Source organism: Engraulis encrasicolus, chromosome 11 (assembly GCF_034702125.1).
Source record: "Engraulis encrasicolus isolate BLACKSEA-1 chromosome 11, IST_EnEncr_1.0, whole genome shotgun sequence".
NCBI classification, from domain to species: Eukaryota; Metazoa; Chordata; class Actinopteri; order Clupeiformes; family Engraulidae; genus Engraulis; species Engraulis encrasicolus.
The window spans coordinates 22,219,846-22,233,061 of record NC_085867.1 but is presented as its reverse complement, the minus strand read 5'-3'; positions in this window follow the sequence as shown (position 1 = coordinate 22,233,061).

Sequence of the window (13,216 nt, the reverse complement as noted above, 5' to 3'; positions counted from 1 at the left end):
CCTCACTGATGGTCTTCATGTGGAAACTTTTAACAAATCACCACCTGACTCTGAGATCAGGCCACGTGTGAAAGCAGCTTGCTGCATAGGAGTCATCTTCAACCTTGTAGCCAGTGACACAAGATTTGGCCGGCTGAGGATGTCTGGTGGAATCAAGACTGTGGTGCCAGACCTGCTTTGTGTCCTGTAGACACCAGAGTAAAGTCCTTTCAGAAATTACTTGTGAGAGTTGCAAGTAAGAATTCAAAGTCCCTCCATGGCTGAAGATCAGCTCAACAGTTATTCACCATGCCTAACAAACTCAGAGTCAAACACTCTGATTTTCATGAGGCCTTTATTTATTACAACATCATTCTATCCAAAACTGAAGATTTTTTTCCTTTTGCTTAGCCTGTGTGTCAGTGTGTGAATTTCCCAGTTTCTCGGAAGTACTTATATCTATTATTTTGGGGGGTACTGATGATTATAGTTAATTAGGAATCTGTTATTTTACATATGTCAAAGTGGTTTTATTTCATTTAAATATTTAGGTTAAAATATTTCAACAAAATCACAAAAACAGTCCAAGTTATTAGGTGGGAGGGTTTCGTTGAATTGGCAAAGACTGACGCAGTTAATCCACAATTCCTTCATATCAGCTCATATTCCGTTGGACCTGTAAACCACCATGGATTGCAAAAATATTTTGCATGTGTTATTTGTACATGCAGTGGAACACTTTTATCACCCAGACAGATCAATAGGCTGAAAAAAGCGTTTTTTGATGCACCCTAACCAACATGACAACATCTCCAACGCAGCCATGTCCTCACTATGGAGAATGACAATGCATGGAGTATGGAGTAGTATGACTCATTCAGAACAGGGGGAGAGAGACGAGAGAGAGAGACAGAGAGAGAGAGAGAGAGAGAGAGAGAGACCGAAAGGGAGATAGCTTGAGGAGTCTTAGGAAGTCTTGGGGAAGTTGGAAGAGGAAAACTCAGAGGACTTAATTAGGAGAAGTGATGTACTCTAGACATACTCTATCTCAGAGAGCATTTCTGCAATAATACACTCAAAGTCAGCAGAGAAGATAAAAATAAAGATTAGGGATAGGTTAGAAATTCAACAAGTTCAATGAAATGTTCAACAGCCGGATTTCGTTTTTTTAAATCAAATCTTTGGCATCTCTCCTGCATCTGTAATCTCTTGCATTTGGTTTATGTAATATGGTAAGATTAAACAACAGAGACCACCACACACCTTGCTTGCCACTCTCCACCACCAAATCCCTCCATACATCCCAAATTTATGCTAATAGACAGCCTGGTTGGACTGAGACCTCCTTAACTCACACACCCGTCTAGGCATTGGTCTCACTTTGGTCAGGGCAGGCTACAATCGTGTTAGCCTTGGCAGTAAGAACAACTATTCTGGTATGGAGCGGACAACAACAGATGTGCCAAATGAATAATTTCCCACCTGGCAGAGTTTGAGGTGAGCTTTGTAGAATCTTCTGAAGCCAAACAAATGATGAGAAAAAATACACACAGAATAACACAGAGAAGAAGAAGACATACACACAGACAGAGGGTAGGGGAATCATGGCTCTCATGGTTCCATAGCTGTCAAGTGTGGTAATGGATACTCGATTTGGGGGATTTGGGGTAATTTGGCTCATTATGCCATTCCACCACCCTGCTGAAGGATCAAGGAAAAGGCAAAAACAAAATAAATAAAAACACCACCCACACCTGCAATTTTACTCTTACATGTGTTCACAACATTTATTCACATCTGTCACACTCTACAGATATATTCTATACATGCACACAGAAAGTATAAATATCCAAAAAGAGAGGAGACAAATGGGCCCAAAACCAATCATATAAAACTCGGTGGGAATCTCTGGGTTCTGTCCTAAAACCCTCACTGTTAACTATCCACTCATAACATATACAATTAGCCTAAATATGCATACGCACACGGCCACTGACAGCTTTGGCTGGGCCCGGAGTAAAGACATCTGAAAGGGCCCCAAACCGAATCAATACAATATAATGAGGACCCAATTATGGGCCCTCTCTCTCCCTGGACCCGAGGCAGGTGACCCCTTTGTCCCCCCCTGTCGGCTTCCCTGCATACGCATACAAACACACACAAACAAGCATTTTTATTCAACCTGGGCACATACAGTACAATGAGGGTACGTGACTGACAAGAGTTGCTGTCACCACAGGGACTTGTTTAAAGCCCAAGGGGAAACAGAGAGCTTTGCACAGCATCACTGACGTCGGAGAATTGGGTTAGTGTAGCACTGATTCTTGAAAGTTTGGCAAAAACATGTCCCTGCAGTAAAATATTAATTCTGTTGGAAATCAACTACATTTTCACAAACAAAATGAACCCAGGTAATGGCCAAGGGGTCTGTCACACGAATACACAGTTGTTTGAAATATTTAAGTGTAATTTTATTACTTTTCATGGCTATAAACCTGTCCACACCCTGTAAAAACGCCTGTCCCAAGGACTGGCATCATCATTTCAATTGACTTAAAATACAAAAATCACTAACAGAATTGAACAATATCACCATGATGTGGAAGACCATATTAAAGTGGTTCTACAGATGTGCACATAGTGGATGTAAAACAATATTTACTATTATTTACTGATTGCTCAAAATGTGTCCAGCATATTGGTCACCACCGTCAGATATTTTCTAAAAGACAATAAAATCAGGTATGCACAAGGTAATTTTCATTACTGAGGACCCCTTTTCAAACCTTTAGCTCTACTGCCTACTTCACCATCACTGAAGCTCCTGTAAGTTTATTATTTTGTCCTCAATTTGTTAATTGGTTTGGACACTGGTACTGTCCCAACCATAAACTGTCAACACCGTCGGGGGTTTTAATAGTATTGTATTACATTAATGTTAATACATATAATTTTTTTCAGAAAAGGTATGAAGCACCCAAGAAACAGAGCGAAAATGAAATGGCTAATGTGAACAAACAATACATAATATTTAAAAGAGTGCTTTTTTGTCTCACACCGTTCTGCTCATCATGTTGTTCCATATTTTACTAAATTGTGCTGGTTAATGAAACATTACTAGGCATGTTAGTAATAATTGTGATCCAAAATGATACTCTAGCCACCACTGAGGTGCATTTGGAGGTTTTTTTGTCAGAAAACCTGACGGTGGTGACATCTGATGGAGTTCACCAAAAAACACATGTTTTAAGTGTTTTTGACATGTTTTAAGAATATGCGTACAATAAGTATCTACAGTTATGTTGAATTGTTAAAGTAATTCACTTTAATACAGTAAACATGTGTTTTTTACTTCTAATTCTGTCTGCCGCTGTTGACAAAACAAGAAAGAGCCCATTTTATGAAAAATGTTAAACATGGGGAGCTTGGCCAATGCATTCACTGCACAGCCAAGACCTACATGTATGATAATACACCTCTATATTTTGGATTTGAACAACTTAAAAGCTGTTTTTACCACATTTTCAACAACCAGTGGCTTACTTCCTAGATAATATAACTAATGAAGTAAAAACACATGCTCATACTGTGCACACACAAAAATAAAGTGTTTATGCAAGATGCCATTGACTTGAGAGGGCTATTTATTTTGCTAAATGCAGGTACTAATTAGGCCACTTTCACCACTCTCAGATTACTGTCACCACCGTCAGTTCTTAAGTCACCACCGTAAGAAGGAGTTTTGGACATTTTAAAGGAATGTGCTTACAACATTTTCCTTAGGAGTTGTTGAAATATCAAAGTAATAGCCAATTTAAGCCTACACGAATATTTGTGAAATTACAAAAAATTGTTTGTTCTATTTAGGCGTTAAGTAAGCATCGTATGACGGTACATATTTTAAAATTAGAACACATGAAACAGTATTAAAATAGAACAAAAGTGAATTTTCAACATTTAAAGGCATATGTGTGAACCAAAAAATACACATAATCACTTAAAAACTCCAGATACATATGCAACCAAATCAATACAATTTTAATAACTTTTAATTGTGTCTGACGGTGTTGACAAAAAACAAGGTATGATCGGAGAAAAGCCTGATTTCTGAAAAAAAATACATAATGGGGAGATTGGCCTTGTGCATTTCTGAAAAGCCAAGACCTTAGTCTATGAGGATATACCATATAATTTTGTAATTCACTTTGTTTTTTTCTGTCAACATTACAACCTGTTTTAGCCACTTTCTCAAGAATCAGTGGTATACGTGCCATAATGTCTGTCTTACAACACACACACACACACACACACACACACACACACACACACACACACACACACACACACACACACACACACACACACACAAGGCTTGGGTTAATGTGCTGATGTGGTTTCTGCCAGCGCTGCGTGGCTGGAAAGAGGCAGAGTCAGCCGCCACCCACCCCAGCAAAGCAGCCATGCAGCAGCAGCAGCCACATCAAATAAAGATCTGACAAAGGTCCTGCCTTTTAAAAAGCGGCGGCAGAACCAGAACCAGGATTTGTATTTTCTTGTTAACGAGATGCTTTAACCTCCCTCCTCCTCCTCCTTCTCCGTTTGATTCAGAGGCCAGAAGCCACAGACCTCACAGCAAAATGAATGGGGGAAAAAACAGATATAGTATTTCCAGTCACAATGTTTCTCCCTCCATAATTCAGAGTCCAGATTTATATTCCAGGATGTGGTACTGTATGAAATAGTAGAGCCGCGGGAGATGCTGGGAGATACTGTAGAGGGAATTAATGATAGAGGGGAGGAAAAGGTCATGGTGTGTTGGTGCTACTGGACAGTGAACAAGCAAAGAGTTCAAGCGGGTCACTTCCTGTGTTGTGTACAGTAGTTGACCAATGAAACTATCACCGTCTCTGGAGCACTTCCCGACTGTGACTGCATAAAGCATCAACAGCAAGTGAGAGCCCAAGTAAAAAAAAAGTGTACTTAATATATACTTAATAAGTACGTTTTATTGTATTTAAAGTGTACTTCAAAAGTGTGTATTTAAAGAATGTTATTTTGGGACAACTTATAGTATACTTAAATGTACTTGAAATATAATTAAGTAGAGCTTAAACACATTTTAAGTTGACTTTTTTGTACTAAAATTAAACTTTGTATAAGTGTACTTAATATACTAAAAATATATTTAACTTTAAACACATTTTAAAGTGACTTGGTTAGTATACTTATAATGTACTTAATGTGTACTTTAGCATGCGGATAAGTGCATTTTAAGTACATTAGAAATCTATTTTAACGTCACGAGAAAGTACTTTATAGTATACTGCAGAAGTACATACTTAAGTTGTGTTATTTTGGGACAACTTATAGTATACTTAAATACACTTGAAATATAATTAAGTAGAGCTTAATCACATTTTAAGTTGACTTTTTTGTACTAAAATTAAACTTTGTACAAGTGTACTTAATATACTAAAATATATTTAACTTTTAGTACATTATAAGTATACTAACCAAGTCACATTAAAATGTGTTTAATGTGAACTTTAGCATGCGGATAAGTGCATTTTAAGTACATTAGAAATCTATTTCAATGTCATGAGAAAGTACTTTATAGTATACTGCAGAAGTACATACTTAAGTTGTGTTATTTTGGGACAACTTATAGTATGCTTAAATACACTTGAAATATAATTAAGTAGAGCTTAATCACATTTTAAGTTGACTTTTTTGTACTAAAATCAAACTTTGTACAAGTGTACTTAATATACTAAAATCATACTTAACTTAAGTACATTTCAAACATACTTACTAATTCACTTTAAAATATGTTTATTTTGTACTTTAGCATGCAGTTTAGTGTATTTTAAGTATACTACAAATCTATTTCAAGGTCTTTAAGTACATTTTAAGTGTATTGACTCTAAATGTATTTTAAGTATACTACAAGTAGATTTTACTTTAAGCACATTTCAAATATATTTATTTTAAGTACACTTTAAATATATTTCAAAAGTATATAAAAACATAAATGTAATCTCTAACTACTCATTTCCATTGTCCATTGTCTTGTTCACATCCATCAACCATTCACATGAACCTTCCTTTCACCTTCACTTCAGACAACATCCACTGCCTCAACCAGGATTTGAACCCACAATTCACTGAACCACAGACCTGCACTCTAACCACTAGACCACAACTACCTGTTCTTCAACAGGCACAATTACGTTCTTGAAGTAATAGTCTTGAGTAGTACACTTTAAGTATACTTTTATATATTTAATAATAATACTTAGAAATCATTGGTGGTGGTATGCTTTTATCAAGTTAAATAAACTTTTACATGTTTAATTTGTGCACCAAAAAGTACACTTAAAGTACACTTAATACACTAATAACACAACTTAAGTACAGACTTCAGTATTGTGCTTAAAAGTGTAATAGGTAAGGCCTTACATGCCTTTTTAAGATCTGTTTGTGCTCTTCAATATGGTGTTTTTACCATGAAAATACATTAACAAAATGGAAGGTGGAAGGTTATTTAATGTTACAAAGCATAATGAATAAATAAGCCTAGGTTAAAATACACTAAAATGATGGTTAAAAAAAGTACCCAGGTGAAACAAAATGTACTTAATATAATTAATATGTATTTTTGTATTTAAAATATACTTCAAAAGTGTGTATTTAAAGAATGTTATTTTGGGACAACTTATAGTATACTTAAATACACTTGAAGTATGATTAAGTAGAGCTTTAACACATTTTAAGCTGACGTTTTGGTACTAAAATCAATCTTTGCAGAAGTGTACTTACAAACCCCAACTCCGATGAAGTTGGGACGTTTGGTAAACAGTGAATAAAATCAAAATGCTATCATTTTCAAAACATTCAATCTATTCATTAGATGGAGAATAGTGAAAAGACAACATATTAAGTGTTAAAACCGAGAAAAAATATTGTTTTGGGGGACATATGTACTCATTTCTAATTTGATAAATCCAACACGTCTCAAAAGAGTTGGGACGGGGATCAGTGAAATTTAGTAAACATCCAAATAAGATAAAACAACAAAGAAGAACATTTCAAAATGAATTGTACTGACGGACAATATAGGTGTCCAGGTATAAGATCATCACAGAGAGGCTGAGTCACTCAGAATTAAAGATGCAAAGGGAATAATTACCATAGTTATTACATACATTTTTGAATTCCCTTTGATTTACCACGATTGAGTGTAAATAAGACATATTTTTGTTAATAAAATCATTGTATAGGTTCATGACATCATGAAATATATATTGGCTGTAGTCTCACTCTAATTCCTGGAGTGCTAGAGCTATTGAAAATTGACCATATTAAGAATGCTTAATGCATGAAAATGACACAGGGGTTTAACATTCTCCTAAGCACCTGAGCTCACTTGAAATAGACCCAGAAGACATGGGAAACTGTCCTTTGCTTACAGAAGTCAGCAGAAGTTGTAGAAGTCCATTCTTTTTGACAATAATAGAGCATTGCACATCCTGTGCTACAGTGAAAATGGACCATCCAACTTGTGTTAGTGCTAGCTTCAAAAGTCAGCCTCCATGATGGCATGCGGATGCAGTAGTGCATTGGTTAAGATGTTCTCACTCATCTGTAGAGTTAAATACAGTGCTGAATGGTATAAATGGGTTTTAAACAGCATGAAAAGCCACTCATGCATTATATTTTGAAGGGAGATCTTCGATTACTGCCACATAGTAAGGTCAAATTGCATTCTCTACTATGTTTTAACAGTTTGGCTCCATCATAAGATAAAATGGTGGGCTTTTGGTCAAGACCTGTCACACTGTAAGCACTACAGAAAGGAAAACATTGCAAAACATGACAAGGAATACACCCACCATTTAAGATGGTGAAATCATGTCCAAGATAGGAATTAACACTGTTTTTTATATAAAATCATCTCATCGGTTAATGTATTTAACTGTTAAGTGTTGTCTTTTGTTTTGTTTTTAGTCTTCCTCGACATTTGCTGCCATTTATTGTCCCCGTCCCAACTCTTTTGAGACGTGTTGGATTTCTCACATTAGAAATGAGTACATATGTCCCCCAAAACAATATTTTTTCTCGGTTTTAACACTTAATATGTTGCCTTTTCACTATTCTCCATCTAATGAATAGATTGAGTGTTTTGAAAATGATAGCATTTTGATTTTATTCACTGTTTACCAAACGTCCCAACTTCATCGGAGTTGGGGTTAGTAATATGCTAAAATCATACTTAACTGTAAGTATATTTTAAATATACTTACTAATTCACTTTAAAAGATGTTTAATGTGTACTTTAACATGTGGTTAAGTGTAACTATTTGAAGTATGCTACAAATCTAATTCAAGGTCATAAGAAAGCACTTTATAGCATGCTGCAGAAGTACATACTTAAGTTGTGTTATTTTGGGACAACTTATAGTATACTTAAATACACTTGAAATATAATTAAGTAGAGCTTTAACACATTTTAAGTTGACTTTTTGGTACTAAAATCAAACTTTGTACAAGTGTACTTAATATACTAAAATCATACTTAACTTAAAGTACGTTTCAAATATTCTTTCTAATACCAAACTTTAGCACATTACTTTTAAAATACAAATACACTTAAACTACACTTAAATTACAATACACTAATAGTATATTTTTTAATACCACACTTAAGCACATTACTTTAGAAATACAAATAAACTTAAAATACACTTAAAATGCAATACACTAATAGTATATTTTCTAATACCACACTTTAGCACATTACTTTCAAAATACAAATACACTTAAAATACACTTAAATACAATACACTAATAGTGTATTTTATAATACTATACTTTAACACATTACTTTTAAAATACAAATGTACTTAAAATAGACTTAAAATTGAATATACTAATAGTATATTTAACAGTACCACACTTAAGCACATTACTTTAAAAATACAAATGTACTTACAATACATTTAAATACAATACACTAATAGTGTATTTTATAATACTACACTTAAGTACATAACTTTTAAAATACAAAGATATTTAAAATACACTTAAAATATAATACACTAATAGTATACTTTATAATGCTACACTTTAGCACATTACTTTTAAAATACAAATGTACTTAAAATACATTTAAATAGAATATACTAATAGTATATATCATAATACTACACTGAAGTACATGACTTTTAAAATACAAAGATACTTAAAATACACTTAAAATATAATACACTAACAGTATACTGTATAATGCTACACTTTAGCACATTACTTTTAAAATACAAATGTACTTACAATACATTTAAATACAATACACTAATAGTGTATTTTATAATACTACACTTAAGTACATAACTTTTAAAATACAAAGATATTTAAAATACACTTAACATATAATACACTAATAGTACACTGTATAATGCTACACTTTAGCACATTACTTTTAAAATACAAATGTACTTAAAATAGACTTAAAATACAATATACTAATAGTATATTTGACAATACTACACTTAAGCACATTACTTTTAAAATACAAATGTACTTACAATACATTTAAATACAATACACTAATAGTGTATTTTATAATACTACACTTAAGTATATAACTTTTAAAATACAAAGATACTTAAAATACACTTAAAGTGTAATACACTAATAGTATACTTTATAATGCTACACTTTAGCACATTACTTTTAAAATACAAATATACTTGAAATACACTTAAAATATAATACACTAATAGTATATTTGACAATACTACACTTAGCACATTACTTTTAAAATACAAATATACTTAAAATACATTTAAAATACAATACACTAACAGTATATTTTATAAAACTATATTTAAGTACATAACTTTAATAATACAAATTATTTTAAAATATATTTAAAATACACTAAACTATAAGTATATTTTTAAATACCATACTTAAGTACTATACTTGATAAATAGAGTGTACTTAAAATATACTTTCAGAAAATTAAATATATTTAAAGTACACTTAAGTACACATTTTTTTGACCTGGGAGGCAAGAGGTCAGATCAGGTGAGTGACCCATGAAGGACTGTGGAGCTGTTGCATGGAGGACACGGCCCTTCAAACAAAAACAGACAAATCACCAAAGAAGAAGGGGGAAGGAGGAATAAAGCAGAGGAGTGGATGAAGAGAAATAGGGTGTGGGAGAAAGTATAGATTGGAAGATTGGCGTGATGGGGAGAGGAGGTGTGCAAAGAAGAAGTGAGGAGATGAATTGGGTCAGTGGACAGTTGAGTTGAAGAAGGAAGGAGTTGAAGAGAAAAAGGTGGGGGGCAGATCTGGATGGGAGGAGTAGGGGGAGGGCTGAAAGGAGGAGCAGGGAGGAGTATAGGGGAAGGGCTGAAAGGAGGGAGGAGTAGAGGGAAGGACTGAAAGGAGGAGTAGAGGGGAGTAGGGGAGGTTGAAAAGAGGAGTAGCGTGTAGGGCTGGGTCTGACGGAAGAGGAGTAGAGGGTAGAGTTGGGTCTGACAGAGGAGGCTAATGAAATTGAGTATGCTGGGCAGCCATTTGGAGAGGGATCAATAGCCCCATACGACTTCGTTGCTGTCGACCAACATTGATGAAGCATGTGAGCGAGAACTTTTTGTCACGATGTGGGTGTTAAAGACCTCATGACACGTGGAGACGACCCTTTTTAGTTTAACTATTATTTTCTAGTTGAGATGCATCCATATGACAAATATTTCTGGTTCTCCTGTTATTTCCTAAATTTGAACACACGCCACTAAATTCCACATGCCAGTGCCACTCCCAGCTCCAACATAAAATGACGCGTGCTCAGGAACGCCACCTCTCTCTTTACACCTGACTGCACCTGCTGTCAACCATCCTGACAGGAATCGATAGAATGTAAGTTCGTTCTCGAATATTATTTTTAACAACATGCCCGAGCGGTGCATTGCAGGATACTGCTCAAACACCAGAGAGAACATTTTCATCCTGCATCGCTTTCCAAAAGACCCTGAATTGAACTGCTGTGGACACAGCAAGTTCGCAGGACGAGAACTGGTCCCAAAGGAACACAGTGGAAGCCAAGCTCAACCTCTGTACTGTGTTCTGCACATTTTCTGGATGAATGCTACGACTCGACCCCGGCTCTGAAGGAGCAACTTGGAATTGATGTTCGTCTGAAGAGGGTTTTGCGGCCCAAATCAGTGCCGAGCATATTCCCTCTGGAGACAAGCTCGAGGGGGGCGAGCGGCACCGACGTCAGCTGCAGGGGGTCTCGTGCTCTGGAGAAAAGGCAGCGGCTGGAGGTAGGCAGCCTGATCTCCAAAAATCCTGTGTTCCTGGACACAGATGTAAAGGACACGGAATTGTTTTCCGTGATGAGCACACGGAAGTGCTTTCTATAGGCTATTGCCACAGCACTGTGTTAACTCTATCATTAGAAAATACATACCAAATGCTAATCCTGAACAAAATAATGCTATAGCAATGTAAGTTGTGCCCTGACCAAAACATTCCCTAACCTTAACCTGTCAAATATTTTTGAGAAATACCTTTTCCAGATGGTTGCTAGGCTATCACATTCAAATAATGAATGAAAGAAAACTGGCTGTGTCCAGACCAAAACAATCCCTAACCCTAACCTGTCAGTAAAAAATGTTTTTTTTTTTAGAACAAATATTTGAAATTAGAAAAATCCTGAGAAAACACAGTACTGTGGAAACATAGAGCTGTGGGAGTATAGAGAGAGCACTTCCGTTTGTCCATCACGGAAAACAATTCCGTGTCCAGGAGCACAGAATTTTGGCAAAATCCGTGCTCCTGGACACGGATTTTGTGTCCTTAACATCCGTGTCCAGGAGCACGGATTTTTTGGAGATCATGTTGAGGTAGGCTACGTCGCATCTTATTTTGGATTGCATTCTAATAATGAACTCGAGGGAAAGGAAGTGCAAAGAGATGCATTTTATCGCAAATGGTGAACGGTAGGCCTAGTTGAAGTTGGTGCCAGTTCTGAACACTTCAACAAAGATTGCTACTAAAGTGCTTCAGTCGTGCATCTAAATTAATCTCAGAGTGTTTGCAAAAAGTCTAGTCGCCTTCCTACATTTCAGTTCGCCGCCGTAGGCCTACAGTTGGTACAGTACAAATATTTGTCTACTGGTAAATAGTCTACTGTACCAGCTGAAAAGACAACCAATGCAACTCTGTGCGACTGTCCCCCCCATCAGCGTTGTGTCCGTGACTAATGGAGCATGAACCTACTCTACGTGTTGACAAATAGCCTACTCTTGTCAGAAACCCAAACGAACATGCAGTAGCCTATGTCATGTAATGTCATGTAAATTTGCAACTTCTTTGTGTGTTCAAGAACAATCTGCAGTCATGTTTGTTTTGGGTTTTCAGTAGCGCTTTTTTCTCTCCTACTCACGCGACATCATTATAATGTTTCAGATACTCCAGGAATGCCAGTCTGAGTATGTTGCTGCAGAGGAAAGAGATGGCACCACTGCTGACGGGGTCCCATCAATTGATGTAAGTTTTGGTAAACTGTGCAGGGTTCCCACTCTTTTTCAAAAATCATTTTCCAGGATATTTCCAGGACATTTCCAGGACTATTTTTGGATAATTCAGGACGGATATTTCATCCGTCGGACCCACAATTTGGACATACACAGCGACACACAATGCATTTTAGAGACAATGTGACTTTAAGGTTGAAAAATGAGTTGTAATGAATGAGTAGGCCTACAGTGTGTTAGGGAAGAGGGTACGTCCAAAGACGTCATAAGAGCATAGTATGGCATGGCCGCAAGGGGAGTCACTTTCTTCTTCTGCAGTTAGTACTAAGGAGACTAGTGATAGGAGGGATTACATTAAACACTGACAACTGGATCTCCTCTCTTGACCAATTTTGCGGAGTTACAGAGTTCAGATTTTATCCATTATGGCGTTGCACCCATTGACCATGAGCAATGTACGTTATTTGCTTAGTACTGGCGGCAAGGTAAAATGCAAAGCCACTACCGCCAGGGCTGGAGTGTGGAACAGGTCATAGGACATAGTGAATTTGTGTCAGCTGTAATTAAGGCTGAATGACAGCTGTAATTTAACCACAAACTGAACATTGACGACAGGACATCCTATTTTGACCGGGCCGGAACTAGCAGCAGCTCCTCGCACCCACAATGCAATTCAAATTGCGGAG